Below are 19,690 nucleotides of genomic sequence, written 5' to 3' on the forward strand. Positions count from 1 at the left end.
GAAAACTAAACAAGTTACTAAACATGCGTCATTTATTTTCTAGTCTTGACTCTGAAATGCTAATGTGCCAAATGGTTTTAATGATTTAAACAGGTATTTGCAACCGGGAATCACTTGAAAAACAAACTGATTTATAAACGATAAATTTGAATGGAAAGAATCCAGTAGACATATTATATAATATGCTGGGTATGCAGAGTGCCACCTGCACAGCTGGTCTATGAATGCAGGCTGGACATCAGTCTCTCCAAAACTCCATTCATGATATCATTCATCCCAAGGGCAGTGATGAGATGGAATTCTTAACAGCTTGAAGTTCTGTATTCTGCTGAACTCATGACCTGGGAAAGTTCCAAGCAACCACTAACCTCTAGCCTTACTAAGCACACAACTACCACTCATAGTTCTGTGTCTAGCACAGGTTGGATATGATCAGCTGTCAACATTACTGATCTGGACAAAAAATACAATATGAAATCCTATCTACAGCTGTACTTCAAAAAGTAAGTAAACAAATTGTGTAGCGTTTATAAATAGACTGAAATACAAGATATGTTGTTCTAGAGTAACAACTACAAAAAAAACAATCATATAGTGTCTGATTCAGAATAAAACCTCTTATTTTATTGTGGTTAAAACTGGAAATCCATTTAAAAGGGGAGCCCAGTCTGAGACATACTGCTCATGGAGCTGTTTTCTAAAGTGCAATAGCAGTCTGAGTGGAGTTATGTTTCCTACATCTGGATACAGGTCTGCAGTGTTGAAGGAGTTCAATACAAAAGTGTCTAGCTTAACAAGGAAACCAACTCCCTTTTGGTACACTTCAGTGCTACAAGAAAAATGTCAGTTTGAATTTTTATCATTTCAGAATGCAACTGTGTTGTAACACACTGTATGGTTTATGTGTGCAGGAGTTTTTGTTTGTAGCGGGAACGAGTGACAAATTGACCGCTTACAGCTTTCCTTTCCTTTGATTTTATAAAATTGTGGTTAAACAAACGCATTCTGCCATGAAGTGTAATTAAGATAAGGTCTAATCTGAAGGAACCCAACAGCAAGTGGGTGTCAAAGTTATCCCTAGAATAAGCAGAAACGTCAGAGTTTCCTTAACATTAAGCACATTTGAGCCCCAGTTTAATTACCTAAACAACAGCAAATTAAAACAGCATGTCTATTTAGATGATTATAATGAGGCCCTGTATGTACCAAGGTTGTAAAACCCAACATCACTACAGTTTCTCTGCTATTTATAGTCATTTTTTACTCTTGTATATTTTTTTTGTTTTTTAATATTTTCACATACTGTACAGTGGCTAACTATGTAATGATGTTACAAATCATGACATTTAATGAAAATGTAAAACAAAACAAAAAAAATCCATACAAGATCCTCATTAAACGATTAGTAAAATACTAGGATTTGTATTTACTGTTTAAACCTTTACAGTGTTGATTCTGTTAACGTATTAGAAATAGGACTCACTGTGACGCACCGGTTTCTGCTGGTTCTTAGCACAAGGATGACAGGGACTAAAGGATTCCAAACTGAAAATGATTGCAAGGGTTAGAGTTACTGTCCTGTATGCATCAAGCCTCCAAAAACAGCATTTGAAAAAGTAACATGACCTCTGAATCTGGGACCAACAAATGATACATACTAGACAGGGTGCTATTCCTTTACCAAAGAGAAGCTGGACAATTTATTTCACATATACAGTACAGTAGCATTTTAATCACATGAAAAAAAATGCAACAACATTTAGATTGAGGTTCAGGTAAAGTCATAGTATCGCTAGCATGGGAAACATATACTATTTTAAACAAACTAGTTCATTTAGCTGAAAGCAATGTATTCAGCTGTTGGTTTGGATCAGTTCTGGGAGCAACTTGTGGTTGCATTTAGGCAAGTAGTTTAGATTCCTTATTTGAGTGAAGGAAGCTATAATGGTGGCCTTAATTGCAGAAATTACAACCGTTACTACAAGCTTGATATGTGTGTAACGATGGAGGAGATGGAAACACTAAACGCAATGCTGCTTGGCACTCCGATTGAACTGACAACCACCACCTATCTATGTGAGGTCCGCAAATACCTTGCAAAGCTTAGCAGCAAAACATTAGGGAACTGAAATAGAAATCTTCCACTGTAATCATACATTTACACGCCACACTGCACCAGCTTCATTTGCACGGATCTCACTAGAGGTTGATTTGCTCTTTGTACAATTTGGGTCTAACCTTTCAGTTTTTTGATGCATAATCAGAAATACGGACTTTCCCTTCAATCGATAAATAAAATAACAAAGTGGATCTTTATTGACATATTTGCAGTAAAATCCATCTTTGGAAGGAGACTCCTTAAATACAGACACGTGCAACCTTTTTTTTAACCCACCCAGGCTTCTCTTGGCCCCCTCGCTCCTCTCCTCCTGTTCTGTCCTCTGGGATTCCTCCTCACAAGCACCAGCCTGGACTGCACTACAGCACCACCTGCTGAAAGGGAACGGAAACACACATACACAAGAAAACTAAATAAAGCATCAGCAACTGAAAATGAAGAACACTGGTAAGGCTTTCATATAAACTGACCTCTTATGAGTAATAACCCGCTTATTAACATGTAAACAACTATGTTAATGTTTAGTTAATATGTAGTAACTTGTTTAGAATTAGTGTAAGCTAGTTTTTAACGGTTAATACCCATTTTATGTGGCCGTAATAACCCACAAATACCAGTACACGGCTATTGTACTCTACATTCGGACTGCCCTGCTTCTAAACTGTAAATCTAACATAAATAACTATCTACACAGCAAAGCATCAGTAATCTGACTGAAGAAGGCATCTATATACAGTGTGTGTGTTTATATTTAGTATTATTATACCTACTGTATTATATTACTCACGCTGTATCTAGTGCAAATGCACAATCCTCACCACAACCACTGTGTGCTATAGTGGCATTTACAGAGCAATATACTAAATAATCCCTCACGTCCTCCACTGCTGGATTATTTGTATATAAATGTGAATCAATTAGTTTTACATTAGTAACCCATATATTCTACCGAACAAGCTTTTAGCAAGAGTGCCTGTGTACATTTTCACATTAGGGAGCTCCCATGTGTATCATCATACAAATCCGGAGTTCTAGATGATGATCCTCACCCCTTTATTGCACCCTATAGGGAAGTGTCTTTAGGGTTTTAAAGTAGTTATATCAATTCATTTCTGCTTATGATTTATTGCGCTATTGTAATAACATTTTAGTCCCATTTTATCTGCAAGTTCACAGAATGTTTTTTAAAAGCAGGGCTAATGGAAACCAATCAATCATCTCTTTCTCTCTCAAACACCCCCCACCCCCCCCACCTTGTACTGTACCAGCGCTACGACAAATCACAGGGCAGCAGATATTCTCAAGTCAGTGTTTTAACGGATGTCACTCACCCCCCCCCCCACCTTGTACTGTACCAGCGCTACGACAAATCACAGGGCAACAGATATTCTCAAGTCAGTGTTTTGACGGATGTCACTCCCCCCCCCCCCCCCCTTCGCTAGACCCAACGTTGAAATGAAACAGACACATGGAGGTGCACACTTCATTTCCAGCCAGCTGCTTTCTCTACTAAACAGCTTAGTGCATTTCTACCAACAAGCAGCTACTTCTGCTTATGAAAGCGCTTTTCAGTTTTTGAGACAAGGGTAGGAAACCTGTCACGAAAGCACTCAACCAATGCACTTGTGCTTATAAAGCAGGCATACCAATGTGGCACAATTATTCAGATATACAATATATTTATTTAATAACAATAACACAGCTAATATAATACAGTATTCAGCTTTCGAAGGCTTAATACGAAAGGTACATGCAAAATGTTTTTTGTCTTGATTTATTTGTATTTACTCTCTTTTATAAATGTTTTTATTTTATTGCAATGTAACTCTCTCATTTAAAATAAAACTTTTGAACATAAAGTTTATATACCAACTTTTTTTTTTTTTTTAACAAAGTTTTCAAATCCTATTATGGATTAGGGCCCTTTAAATTTAAACCCATGCGCTGTGCCAAGATATTCCAGTCCGGATGCAATTGGGGACGTTTTGAATTTTTAGGCCAAAAATCAATCAGTCAAGCTATAGGGAACTCACGCACCCTTAACTTAAAGTCCAGATCTACTACGTCCTGCAATTTCACCATGCCGTGTGATCCACTTCACCCTATTGGCGCTTGATCAAAGAGATATTACATAAAAAGTGTGGAAATACACACATGCAGTAATGAATAACACAACTTCTTCCAGGACCAGTATCATATGATTTCATACTAAGTAGAAACAGCTCACCCACAACATTTTATTATACTTGCTAGGCTCAATTTAAAACGATAAGACTCATGTACCCTCTTCAGTTTTAACCAGTTGTATGTTCTGTCTTCATATAGTAAAATAGCACTGTAACATTCATATAAAAAGGAAGATACAGTGGCTAAGCAAGCAGTGCAATGCAAAAAGCAGAACTGTAGATTAATTAGTGAAAGCAATCTGTTCTTTAGTATGTTAAAAGCACAACATTAAATGGGAGTATGACGACAAGTCATTTCATTATTGTTCCTATGAACAGCAACCTTTTCATGATGGAATAATCAATCATTTTGTACCACATGGTCTATTATTCCACAACTGTAGTCGATGGTTAATTATTAGGAACTGGTTTATATTTCACACAGCCTGCAACTAATTTTACATTCACACAAGAGAAAGAAGATAATGCCTTATAAGCAGTTCCGGGTATTGCTGCTATTTATGGATCACTTGGCGATCAACACTAAAATAATCACAATAATAATGTAGTTGCTAGGAGCCTGTGTTCGACAATCCCACTGTTTGAGAGCTAGAGGATTTAAACAACCAGCCTTAGCCGTTCCTGAATTTAACGGGAGTTTAACTCCACATGTGAGGAGTCATTTAGCAACTAAAGGTTACTGTGAAACCTGGAGTCATCCATTCCTCTACATTATTATGAAAATAAATCTGCCAATTTTGGGTTTGATGATATATAATACCAGACGCATGTAAAACAGTCATCACGCTAATTCATTTCTACACATACCCGTAACCACACGGAACATGAACCTGTTACATTTACTTACTCAGCTAAATAGATGTTTTTAAGTATCTGTAGATGGCCTGACCTATTCAAACACTGTGCAACAGAGACATCCTATATAAACCTGTGGTATAGGAAAACTTTCTAGACAATAAGCACCTGGAACAGCAGATTATACTTCACTGTAGCAGAGCGCATTAAATCAGTATCAGTCATACATTCCTTTCCAAGATCATTTATTGTGAGTACATAAAGTATGTTACTGTACTATCAATGAGTATTACGCCTTCGAAGTCTCAATACATTTAAAATGCACTTTTTTTTGTTTTAGAATTTTAAACCATCAAAAGATTTTTAACAGCATTTGAAAATGGATAGCTGACAGAACATTCAGAAAAAAAAAGTTAATTCATTTTAATACATGAAGGAGGGTTCCTACTCCCACCACTATATGAAATAATTTGTCTCAATATACTTTCGAATGCTTCCTTAATAAAGCATATCAGGCACTTTCATATCACATTGAAAATAAAAAAAACGTTTCCTATTGCCAGTAATCTCTGCTATTTAAACAAGCTTGGCAGGTCAAATCGCTGGAAGAATCAAGCCAGTGGGCCCGGTTTACAAAGCAGTTTTACAAACAGCAAAACAAACAATGAAGTTGTGTTATTCATTGGTAAGTCTGCTAGACACAATGATATTAAAATAAATCATATAAGGAAGACAAATGCTTCATTGGCATCTCTTTATCAAGGGTGTTAGACACAGAGCATCGTGTTACAATATGTGACTCAGCTTCTGTCATACCAGATAGTGCTAGATGCATTTAACTAGTTTTATAAGAAATGCACAAAATGCACGTCAGGGTTTTACATGGTTCACATTAAAGGCATTTCTAGTGGAACAAGATTTTTCTTGTAACAGAAGCAACTACAAGGAAATGATAAAGCAGTTTCAGGTTGAAATTGCAGTTGTGCTTCTGCCCAGGCACTATATTATGCTTTGTTGATAATAGTATTAATATATTTTTAATGACAGTTTTTTGGAATAATAAAGCGTGCTTTATAAATATTTAGCAGCATACAAATGTGCATTTGAGAAGCCGTTTCCCCAGTAATAGGATGTTTATATTTCCAGCACAAGCACAGGGCATTCCTTAACTCCCCTTTCCATTACTAATAGAAAGTAAATGAATTGTGTGCACATGCTTTAGAAATGATTTAATAGAGAGTGCTTTGTGAGCAACAGTTGAGCATATCATTAAATATAATTTCTTACCAACTTACCAAAAATAACTGCTTCTTGGAAATCAGGTAAGTGCAGCCTGGAGATGATTTGGGTAATCTGTGCTACCCTAATGTACGCAATTGTATCTTGAACACTAGAAGGATTTGCAAGAATAGGCCGTCGGTTTAAGGATTTTTTAAGATTATGGGTTGACAGCCTTATTTCTAATAGCATATAAAAACATGTTGGGATCTGTGCTGAATTGGCGCCTGTCACGGTAATTTAATATGATGTAAACGTTTCATTTTTTCAACATGTATACATGGAACACAATTATAAAAAACAAAATGTGTCTGCAGGCTAATGCCACCATGGCGTGAAGTTACAAATCCCATGAATGGTGAAATCCAGACTCATGTAAAGGAGGTGTGATACAATTGGTGTGAGATTAATCTGTTATAACTCAGCGGTGTCAAAAAATCCCAAACAAGCCTCTCTAACAATGGAGGGTATGGAAATAATGCAGATCCCTTAAATGCAGAAGCTATGGTGCAGCAATGCATGTGGAAGATTGACATGTTTACAGTTACATAGCCATGCAAAGCCAAATAAATCTATAAATCTTTTTGCACGATATAACCCTAAACCTAACCCTTTTCTGATACAATTATGTACTTACATATATTGTGCAAAAAGATTTACACATTACGTACATTGTACATTTAATAACATTATAAGTAACAACTATGTAAATACACAGTAATTAGACACACTTAGTAAAGTGTTACCCAATTTTATTATAGTGTTATAGGACTTAAAATACAGTAATTCTGCATAGAACAGAAAAATAACATTTATTCAAAACTGATGTGCAACTCTTGCTCCTATGTGGGGTTACACAGCATTCAACTGACACTTTGTTTTGTTAAGCACAACATTCTCATTCTCACGAGATTATACATTTAAGAGACAAGGTCAACAGTGCATCACCGGGGACATACCAAGCAATTGTATCTGCTGCAGAACTGGCAGCTGACAAACAACTATTGGCTAATGAACACTAGGGGACCCACAGCCTCACTGAAGATATTTTAATCTGAATGTCTACACAGGTATAATGATCCTCTTGGCAGCTCTGGCAATTACTGATCTCTTTTTGTGGGATACCAATCCCTAAATGAATGAATTTTCTTACTGTTTTCTTAAGATAAACCACTCCTCTCTCTCTAGCAATTATAGGATTCATGTTTCACTAAGTAACACTTGACTGTATTGTCCCTAAAATGTAATGAGATTACAACCACACAGGGTTTCCCAGAATTACAACAATTAAATAAATGTGAATTTAAGTACTTACTGTAGTGACAATGTATAGCAGGTGTCATGCATAGTGGCTCAGTGTCTGGAGAGAATGGTCCTGTAATTAAGTTAATGTCCAGTCCATTCATAGTTTCTCCTAACTGCAGTGCCTTTTTATAGAAATATAGTAATTAGGCCAACCATTAGCACTAATGGGTAATAATTGTCAGTAAGAAGTTATTTGGTAAAACAACTCCAAAGGCTCGATGTGTTTTTATTACATCTCTATATTTAGCAGGATCTTAGAAGGTAAAGAATGTTCCCAGATTGTCGATGTAATTGGCTTTAAGCTGTTTTACTTTCCACATCAGGCTGACGAATGGCCACCCACTTTGAGCATGGTGTTTAATAATGGAGTATCACCTCTCTAACTGTCCTGCTTCTGTAAAGCTGCAACTTCCAGACTCTGCTTGTTTTGGCATGTGCTGAGAAATGGTCTTGAAAGAGGCTACAGAGGCCGGAGTTCAACAATAGCCAGCGACACATTTTCCAGACTGCAGGGTTGAATGCTTTGAAACGCAATTGTCATTTCAGCTCTTGAGCCACTTGAATCTGTCTGTAATAGTACAAAAGCACCTGCTTGTAAAACATGCCTATTCATAGGTAGTGTTCTTATCTAAAAAAAGAAGGAATCTGTTAATATTACAACAGGAAAACTAAATGACTCACAATGTGAAATACAAAAACAATCGAATTGTTTTGTGGTGTAAAATTGGAACAAGAAAAATCTTTTTGAAATGAAAAAAGAGATTTTCATCTACAGAGATGGTCAAATGTTTTGCGTCACCCTATAGAATTAACTAATTTTGCTTCATAAAGTTGAATGCAACCTGCTGAATAATGTTACGTAAACATATTTAATTATATACCACTTTGTAGTACTTAATGAAAAACTGACAAACTGAGAATTTCAATATCAATTTGTAGTTTCTTTGAATACATGATGTTAAATAAAATATATTATGTCTAACCCTAAAATTCTAGGCGATGCAAAACTTTTGTCCATAGCTGTATAAGCAGACAGTCAAACTGAATGCATGTTTGCTACATTTAGAGTTCATAATGGTAAATATATACTGTTCAAAAATCTGACACACTCTCCCCTATTTTATTCAGGCTGCAGACTTTTTCTTTGAAATGAATCTAATAGCATTACTGTACTGAAAAACTGACTCTAATGGTGCTACCCTTGTCGAAAGAGGTTTCTCACCTGCTCTGAACACTAAGCTACAGGCTGGAAAAACATACTGTACAGAACACACAATAGGCAATGATTGCAAGAAGCATGTGTGGCAAGATGTGTTGAAACATTATCACTTGGGGTGGACAAGACATGAAAGCACACACAAAACACATCAGACATTAGCTTTCAATAGCACTCAGAAGCACGCACATGCAGATATCTCTTGAACACCAGTATTTGTTTAAAAATGCTGAGGATCACACATTACACTTATCTAAGTGATAAACTGAAAACTAATTCCTCAAATCATGGCTGAGTGCAATCACAAACTGTTTAGAATGCCCGAGAAAAGAAATGAAACATTAGCACAGTGCTTGTCGTTTCAACTGCAGAAAATGAGTCCAGATTCATTCTCACTGTTGTGTAAGCTTGCGGTGGTGGAACCAGATAAGTAATGATTCTAGTCTCTTTGTGCGGACTATGGCATTAGATACTACTTTACGGGACCGTCCTGTGATCTGCTTGTTTGGCCAAAAAAACCTGCTTGAACAAATGTGTCAGAGTCTATTCATCTCAGGAAAGCCCATCTTAGATGCCCATGTGCTGTTCTGTTACTGTCGGTCCACAATGTCTGCAGAGGTAAAGTATTGAGACTACTGGCTTGAGACAGTCCACCAACTCACGCTGCCTGAAATTGCCCAGGCAAGTTTACTGTGGAGTAAAGGAGACCAGCGGTTCCAAGATTGCAAGGGCTTCAGTAGAGGGGAAATGTTAGGAGTTTTGTGATCACAAACGTCAGGAAAGTTGCAATATAACAATTTATTAGCTGTAAATGTATGTAATGGAAAGTGCCTGGAGGATGTATTTCTAAGATTATTTATTTGCTCCGTAAGATGTATTTCCAGTTCCATGGTGGTCCAAGCCTGGGGACAGAAAGCAATCATTTACAATCAAAGCATTTGGGTCATATCGTAACCTACTGTGTGCATTTTTAAACTTATAAGGTATAGCAGTAGGTGTAACCTTGTCATGATGAAGATATGAACATTAAAAAATAAAAATGAAGGTGAAATCCAAACATTGGGAGCAAAAAAATAAAATAAAATAAAATAAAATGGCTTAGTACATAAACAAAGCTATTTATTCCACCCTCCTGTGTAATCTTACTTTGGGGTGGGCAATTAATAAATGTTTGCTTGCTGCTTTTAAGTGCTAAGTGGACCTGTGTAATAATAATAATAATTCAAAGTGCTCTTAGCCAAAAATATCTTATCACCTCTCTTTGTGGTTGATCAGTGCTTGTAACTGGCTCAGTCTACAACGCAGACTAAAATGTAAATGTATTATCAACATTTTTACATGGGTAATGGATCTATTCTCATGTTTGAAGATTAAATATTACACATGTGGATGGAAGAATGGCTTTGATTAAATGTGGGAGGGTCTTATCTGTGTACTGTACACAGGAAGCAGTTTGGCTGTATACTTTTCACTGGGTGCATCAAAGGCCAGAAATAAAACACTGCCAGGGATGACTTTAAATACAGGAAAGTGATCTTTTTAGGAGGCCAACAGCTGTTGTGTGTGCCGTTACTGTAACCACTGGAATCATTCATTGAATTGTCATTGCGTATTACCCAGGCATTATCAAGGAAGTGTGACATGAGGCGGAAGGACACACACAAAGCTTGTCTGGTACACTACCAGGTAGGGATTTTCCATTGTAAAAATATGAATCTGAAACATAGATATAAGTTTTACTGTTTATATTTTTGTAGTACATCATAAAAAAGTAAACACACTCAAATAAAGGGATTGTCATGACGGCACAGAGATTTCCAACATGTGAAACATGTTTAATCCTAGTTTAAACCTTTAAGAAATCAAATAGAAACATTCATAGCGCCTGGAGGTAAAAGGACAATGTCATTTTAAAGCAATGCAATTGTCTTGTTTAAAGATCTCAGTTTGCTTACTGTAGTTGCAATAACTTCATGCGATATAGTTTGTGCCACATGTAATTACGATTATAAGCAAAATCATATTAAAATTGATCCCCTTGTAAATTTAGACAATTTGTAAGCCATCTTGTCAAACAAACCTAAATCCTACAGAAAAAAAAAAATAATAATACTGTGAGGAATATGCTTGGCCATGGAAATCCAAACAATCCAAACCATACGAGGCTGGAGTTTTTTTGGCAGTGTGTGGCTAACGTTTTGAGTTTGCACTGAATTAGATGAGCATTTGCAGATGTCAATTGGATTGGTCAATTGAGCCCTTGAGTGGTGTCCCCTTAACTCATTAACTCCATGTAAAATTGACTTATTCACTTAAAAGCAAATGCACATATGTTCCCTGCTGTATGGTTCATTTTGTTTACCATAGTTACTGACCACAAAATACCTATATATTTAATTTAATGTAATAGGAACAATAAGAGAAGCTTTACCATTTCAGTATAAATGCATATCGGATGAAAAGCAGCCTTCATGTATAATATTCATTCTATATTATTGACACTTTATTCTCAGTTATAGGCTGATTTATGGGCGTTTACCTTGAAGTACGGTAGCCTAAAAAATGTATGGCATGTGACAATATGGCATTTGTAAAAAGAAACAGCTGCAGCAACCTGACGATACATTCCAGAAACTGCTGTACAATGTCCCCGACTCTAGATTTAGCTGATCAATGGATTTCCTTGGATACTGGACCCACCGCACTGCCCCGCTGTTTGTTTCTATAAATCTTTTAACCCTTTGCATCCTGCTGGCCTGCAGGAAATGATTACACAAGAGCATGATATTGTCTAAGCTTGACGGCTCATCTTCTGGGTGTAAGAAGCCTTCCGGTTTGCATTTTTATTTGTTCTTAGGATTCCTCAAACATGCAATTGTGATAATCAGGCTCAGCCTCTTACACCAGTATTACGTATCAGACAGAAACCAGAATGCAGACACTTGAATTCCTCATGCAACCTTTGCATTGGCTCGGGGTTTGCATTGGCTCGGGGTTTGCATTGGCTCGGGGGGGCACCACTTGCAAGTTTTGCCTGGAGTGTCTAATTGAATCTCAGAGTGGATCCTTCAAATGGAGGTAAGTGGACCTCAGCACTATCTCATTGTTGGTCTTCATTCTTTATTAGATTGGTGTAGCACACCTCACATTATCCAAGATGTTAACATGCTAAAAATAATATATATTGTACTGCTGGGAAGATCAACCTTTTAGCTTAAGTCCCTTCATTTGCTCTCCAATGCAGTCCTTTATCTACATTTGTTTGGTAAACTGTAGAAACAGTGTTTTACACATATTTTAAATGAGGCTTTTCCCTGTTAAAGAAATATACAGAATGAAGTATCCACTAACTTGAAAAGCAGAACCAGAGCAAACAAATTATCTGTATCTCTTTCTAAAGAAGAAAACAATGGTGCTAAAGACTTGGTGCTGAAGACTTGTATAGGGCTACAAGATTAGTTTTAAAAGGTGGCAAGGATAATCTTAAGCCACATGGGAAACTAAGAAAAGCTTTTAAATATACCCCCCTTACTTCCACAAGAGCTTTATACAGTACAATTTGCAGATGGATATTTAAAACCAAAACGATGCTCAAACACACAGTCAGACGGACACTAATCAAGACTAACCAGGTAATCAGATGTTCCAGACTAGACCGTAGAGGAGTTAAAAGAAAGGTGATTCCAAAGATCTTTGGTTAAATATACAGTATGACACTTCATTTATTTGTAAGTGGTTGCTGAAGGCTATACTTGGTGAGCCGTCATTTTGAATGTCCATTTACGGGATTACCCTAGATATATTTACTAGGTTCTGAAATGCAGACCTTCGAAAGCTGTTTTTTTTTTTTTTTTTTTTTTTAATTCTTATCAGTTTAAATAGTGACTGTGTTGTTGCAAGCCTGAACATACCATACACTCAGTCCCAGAATAAATTTCATTAACAGACCACTGTGGACCTCATCCCTGGTGTAATTATCACATTTATACACTTTGGTGCACATGCTAACTGTTAACGGTTTACTAGAGGGTATTTAAACAGTATAAATATTTAATGGTCCCATCATGTTCACAAAACTTTAAACTTATGATTTTTTTTTAAAGAATGTTTTTTTTTATGAATAAAATAACCTCTGATATTCATGAAATGAGATATTAGGTTTTTAAGCATCAAAAGTAGCCATTGCTATCAGGGTACAAGTGCAGCACTGCGTGTGTACTTGATCTGCAACGATGCTTAAGTAAGCTATGCATTCGTTCAGCAAACATGATCCACACCAGGGCGATGCCAAACTCCATCGGGTCGACATCGTAAAAAAAAAAATAGCTCCAACTGCTACGTATGCAACAAGAGTCTTATTTCCTATTCCATGTCCAACATAAATATTCTATAAAGGGTTTCCCCTGCATTCATAGAAACTATTCCAATTCATCAGCAGTCCTCACATTCAAGCTGCTGTTTGTTGAACAAAGATATCCTAGTGTTTGGGTAACCGGACAGCAAACACTCTCTGGATGACCCTGTCAGCTAATGAAAAAGATTCCACGCGAGTGCTTTATTTTCTCAGATACTGTACCAGGTTATTGTAATCTAAGGAATCAGCCAATACCTGTATCTAGTATCCTTGCATAGTGTTTTACTGGGGGAGACATTTCAAAACACTGGGTGTGCGTGCAAGAAAGCAGCTTTATAGCTGCTCTAGAACATTAACAGGGGGCTTATACTGTACATCTATCTGCTCATTCAAACCTACCATGTTCATTTATCACAAGTTCAGAATAAGTAAGCAGGATAGTACTGTGGGTCTATACACCAAGATGGAAAAATGATGAATGTATGCATTGCATACACACACGTACAGAACAGAAAAAGAAAAAATGATAGTGTGACGACTGTTGACACTTGCTGTAAAGTGTTGGTATAAAGTACAGTAGCTTGGCCACTTCACGCTCCTGTTGTAGATATACTGTACTGTACAGCAATGGACAGGTAGAGGCAATAGCTGATGGGTCACATGGTGTTACATTTTCAAAGGGAAAGGGGGTTAAGTCCCTTTACAGCAGATGCTGGGGTTGGTTTAGTCCAGTGGTACTCAACTCTGGCACTCTAGATCCATTCCAGTACTGGTCTTTATTCCAACCAGGTCCTAAATTAGTTAATTGCCTCTTAGCAGCTTCAATTAACTACATTAGAACCTGCTTGGAGTTAAAACCTGGACTGGATTAGATTTCGAGGGCCAGAGTTGAGAACCACTGGTTTAGACCCTAAAGAGTGTATGTTATTTTGTTATTTGAATCAAGCTAACTAGTTGTTATGACATAACTGGATTAAGGGCAGCTTTCCTGCAGTTCTGCTATACTTCACCCCCTGTAATCAAATAAGCCAGACTTTCCCCTTAAGCGAAACTGATAAGCATTCTTAACAATTGTTAAAGCTACCTTGGTTTTACAAAACATAAGCCATTTAAAAAATATTCATGGTAATTATGAAACAGTTACACATAAGCATTTTCCTCATGTCCACCTGGATCTGTGTCAATAACGTTAAAAATCTTTACATGGCACGACAGCGTGACAGCAAACAAAGCGTAAGGGTAAAATGGGAGAGTCATTAATAATGGTCTCGGTAAACCTGTTTAGTGTCTGCAAAGAATTTGTTCGTCGCCATTGTAACAGTGTTTGCATCAATAATATGGGAACTATTCTGGACTTTCAATTGTGTTTGGTTATGAATGTGAGTGTGTTGATAGGGGTATGACAAGCTGTTATTCCGTCTCCAAACAGGTGTTAAAATGTTTTTAAGCAAAAGCAATTAAGGATGAAAACATGTCAGGCTTCTCAAACTGAAGCAAAGCTCAGATGTTATTTTGCTTCTATGTGGTTGTCTCCTGTAGACATAAACGGCCTCCCAAGTACATTCTATACAGCCGTTCTGGTAGATTTATTTTACAGACTGGAAATTAGCATTCCAATCATCTTTCCACACTGTATTGTCCCCCCTTTTATTAAGCAGTGCTCTGCTCATGCTGGTGCGCTGGCCCAACACGGAAGTGCACCAGTGCAGCTGCAGCAAAAAAAAGCTTGGGATCCAAACCATGGGTGTCAAACAATTAGATTACTAGATTTTCTTTGGTTCTAGGCATACGGTTAAAGACTAAAACAAACTTTTAATCAAGAAATGGGACATATGTTGGAAACGCAAAGCATGCTCCTGGGTCATTTATAATTATTGAGGATCGCTATAAAGTTACTTGTCGTTGCTATGAAAAGCCATTAGCCCACAGCACAACAAAACCTTGCTGGAGGACATATGATGACCACCATTTTGATAATATCCCCAAACGAGAATTCCTCTTGACAGAAATAAGACTCCGGACCAGGTAATGGTTGTGCTGGGTGAACAGTTTATATCAAAGTATCGGTATTTAACTAAAGTGCATTCCAAAACTCTTTAAAACTACGTTACAAAGATCGAAGTCACAAAAGCTATTTAGTGTCAGGCTTAAAGATGATAAAGATGACAAAATCAACAAGAGTCCATAACAGTGTATCTAACTGTGTAAGCCGAGGAAGCGGGCATAGAAAACAAAGATTAACAGTCATTAAACAAAGGATTAAACAAAGGAGGGCAGATTGAATATAGTAACATTCAATCTGCTCTCTTAGGTTATCAACACCGAAGCAAGTAAAGCGAGGTCTGACTGAGACGTTCCACCACAGTGGTAAAGGTAAGCAAGGTTCAGCCAGGCTCACGTTAGTAGGGGATAGCAGACTTCATGCCACATTATTGTCACACTGATTAAATATCTTTTAATGCATGACCTAAAGCACATCCAGCACTCTGACACGGGAGATTGAAGTTTATTGATGCAGAAACCATTTGCTAATTTAGCATGCAAATTCAGTTAGCTAGCTCTCCAATCAGCGCCTGACGGTTGGAAAATGGTCTAAAGTTTCTCCAGATCTCTTGTGTGTGATGACAGCAATGGTGATACTTGTTTTACAAAGGGGAACTGGCCTTTCAAGACTGGAGTTAATGTTCCACTTTGTCTCAATTGTGCTGGTATTAATTGAAAAGATATAGATCTCAATTACAGGGTTTTTTTTTTGTTTTTTTGGCATTTTACGTTAATGCCACTCACCCCCACTGTGCTGTTAATTCATTTCCCTGACACTATAAAAAACATCACAAAGTAGCCGAATGTAATTTTTGTGATCCAACTCTCTCTCTCAACTCCCCTTCAGATGTTTAGAAGAATTGTAAATGAACGGATACACCTGTTAACTGAATGGGTATCTGGTAAAAGTACAACTAAAACCTCATTTAAGATGTATTTATTTTAGTTAAATATCAGAACAGCTTTTTCATCCCTGCAACCGGAGAAATAAAAAAAAAAAAAACACTCAAAGACAGTAAATTAGAGAAATAATCCAAATAGCCACTGCTCACTGGCTATTCCTTTCAAAGTCACTGCAGACATAGGGATAAGCAAATACGATCATTTAAGATTTTTAACTGCTAGAGACAGCAAACCCATCACCTCAAATCACTGACCTGCTTCATTACTATAAACACTGGCAGAGATGGAATTTACATTAGCTCACAAACTGCAAGCAGAAAGGAGGGAAGGGGATTTGCCGAATGACCAGGTAATACAATCTCTTATGTACACAGTACATATTTCACCAAGATGCCTGTATTTCCTCCCGTTGAGCCTTTTCAAAAGCTATTTCATCCGTCTTCAAAGTAAAGGGAAAAGCCAAGTGTAATTACTTTACGAGATGAACTCTGTGTTTTGTACTTAAAAGAAATGTTAGCTTTAAGATTCTAAAGCATAGGTTAGCAAAAAAATAAATACAAAAATGAATAGGATGTAGAACAACTGTTGGCAGCCATGTATATCTGCACATTTTGTGTAAATGTATCATTCCTCCCATGACTGGTTGTATGGATGTCCACGGTTGCCCTGCACCCTATTAAGTTTGCTGGTGTTTCTATTTTTCATCCAACCTCTGTAGTTTGACAGCAAAATAAATCCATATTAAAATGGAACTACAGGGTTGTGTTAATGGGTCAGATTGCTATCTGCTAATGCTTAAAGAGGCTCAGTACAAAACAGGTGCTCAGCAGCCATCACTTGAGTTTATTTATTTGCTTTATCGGGAACACCTCTTCAAATGTACATTAAAGGTGACATAAAACACTTTCTGTGTCTAAAAATCATTACAACTAAGGTGCTTTCATATTATTGCTCTGGCAGTATTGTCAATGCCCCACGTTTTCTTGTGTTGAAGTTCTGATTCTTTACTTGTTTATCATTTAATTTGGCATATGCAGTTATATACATATGCAGTGAAACACTGATACCTGTTTCTGTAATTACTGCATAGGTTCTAGTTTAAACTCACCCCTATAGTATATGCAACCATGTGACCCACAGCAACAGTACCAAGCTGCAGCTATTTATCTTGCATCTGAAAAAATAAAAGGGAGACCAGTAATAATGATAACAAAGCTAATACGAGGTTAGAAACTGTATTTTGAAGCCTTTTTTTGCATTGGAAGCACTGGAAACTGGTCTGCCTTGGAGGGACAAGCTCTAGGGGGGAGAGAGTCATCCAGCCACTCCTCCAAATATATTATACCTTATTTATCTGGTGAAACAAGCACTTCTGGCAAAGTTAAAAACAATGACAGTGTATAATGTGACTTTCTATGCAAACACTGTTTTATGCTCTCAAGAGTTCAGAGCCTGCTAGAAATGAAAAAAAAACAAAACATTATTTGTGAAGTCCATCTGTGACCATAATGCATTTAGCAGCTTCCAATATTTCATATTGCCATACAAGTATTTAAATAGTCTCCTCTGTCATTCTAAGTGCTTTTGGGCTTTTATTTATTGCAGGCCACTTGTAAACTCTGGCTGGGTATGAAAACCTCATGAACCTCTATTGAAAACGTTAAGTGTACTTTTCCATTTATCACCGCAAAGGATAAAGTGTGCCAGATGCTCAGGAAGACCTTTTTTTTTTGCCAAGTCTTCTAAGAGATGTTAATGTTAAACATTCAGAAAGTATGCTCATCTCTTAGAACTTCAATGAGGCAGCTAATTGCTAATCTGCTCATCACTCTAACGAGCCCCATATTGGGTGGCTGATTTAATAAATAAGGAACCTTTGTTTAAGATAAGCTAAGATGACCTTGAAAGTGACAGCTTGCACCTCGAAAGTTTAAACTGCGTTATCTTTACACTAAGGTAGAGGATACATAAAGGACCATTTGCCTAGCTCGATATGAACCTAGGATTGCATTAAAAACACCAGAACAAAGAGACCCTTGTGGTCAACATTTGCAAGACAATGGGCCGGATCGCACTTAGCTTTTTCTACAAACCTTTTTTTTTTTTCTAAATGGTAAAACAAACTGATAAAAAAAATCTATTTAATATTTTGAGTTTTTAAGCATTAAAAAGGTTTGCAGCAGTGTGGAGTAGTGGTCAGGGGCTCTGGACTCTTGACTAGAGGGTCGTGGGTTCAATCCCAGGTGGGGGACACTGCTGCTGCACCCTTGAGCAAAGTATTTTACCTAGATTGCTCCAGTAAAAACCCAACTGTATAAATGGGTAATTGTATGTAAAAATAATGTGTAAAAAAAAAAAAAATGTAATTGTAAGTAAAAATAATGTGATATCTTGTAACAATTGTAAGTCGCCCTGGATAAGGGTGTCTGCTAAGAAATAAATAATAATATTTGTATTCATTTTTGAATATCCATATTGTTTAAATGACTCCCCTCTTGACTTGTATTCTTTCTTCACTGCTAAAGCCACTGGTGGAGAGGAGACCAGCTTGTACTGTACAGCTCTGGATACGATCTATAAAGTGGTGAAACCAAGTATCACATTCAAGATAATGAAGACCGAACCCAACTAAGGTCTGGTTCAGAGTAGAAGGCTGCACTGTGGAGAGCATAAGGGTATAAGCACTGGTGGAAGTCTTCTCTTTGTTTAGCCACCTCTCCATAGGCATCTGATAATAACTGTTTCGGACCACCCCACCTGTTACAAAGCACCCACCACAGGCCTATTGAAAGTCGTTTCGGTAAGCCGAATACTGATCAAACAAGATGAAACCAATTCATTCTGTAGTTATATTTGCTAAAAGATGAGTTTGAGATATGAAATACATGTACTAGCAACTGCATATCTTGTAAATGCCAGGACATGTTGTGTAATTAATTTCTCAAGAGTGCTTATAGACCCATAATTACATGATTAATTGTGATGCATGTGTCAGCAAAGCTACATTCTATTAAGATAACTGTTCTACACAGTGCATGTCATGTTTGCTCATGTTTGTGTTTTTACAACGTGTATTATGTCTAGCTTATCAGATGTTTTGCATATTTAGTTTTGTTTAGTGAAAAATATAAAACTGATTATATGTTGTTAAAACATAAACTCTGTAATACGATATCAAAAAAAATATTGCCTTGCCAAGACCCCTCTCCCGCTTCCTAACATATGACCATTTGATGTATAGTAGAACAGTTAATTAAATGGTGAAAAGTAAATCAAATTACACTAACCTCTCATAGTTGTCAAAGAACACACCATTGTCAGCTGATCTAGTTTCAAAATGTCCAACCTGATACTGAGGTTTGGTACAAAAAAAAAAAAAATGTAAATCACACCCTTAAACAATGCAGCTCCCAGTTAATTATTGATAATTATTGCTGATACAGCCTACTCATGGTATTGTTTCTGAAAATAGATTTATTTTGCCTGAGGAT

General features: G+C 37.0%; 1 long non-coding RNA gene across 2 annotated transcripts in view; it reads right to left on the bottom strand.

The window, feature by feature from the left end:
• LOC131697695 (uncharacterized) overlaps positions 1–19,690 on the bottom strand; it is a 74,159-nt gene that overhangs the window by 16,442 nt on the left and 38,027 nt on the right. Inside the window, exons 4-5 of one of the 2 annotated variants that reach the window (XR_009307446.1) lie at positions 2,396–2,490; positions 1,484–1,545 (exon numbers count right to left, since the gene is read on the bottom strand). This is a non-coding gene — a long non-coding RNA (uncharacterized LOC131697695). Of the gene's footprint in view, positions 1–1,483; positions 1,546–2,395; positions 2,494–19,690 lie in introns of both variants that reach the window. The other variant, XR_009307445.1, reaches the window with a different exon arrangement.

The sequence above is a fragment of the Acipenser ruthenus genome, chromosome 16, assembly GCF_902713425.1.
Source record: "Acipenser ruthenus chromosome 16, fAciRut3.2 maternal haplotype, whole genome shotgun sequence".
In the NCBI taxonomy this organism is placed as follows: Eukaryota; Metazoa; Chordata; class Actinopteri; order Acipenseriformes; family Acipenseridae; genus Acipenser; species Acipenser ruthenus.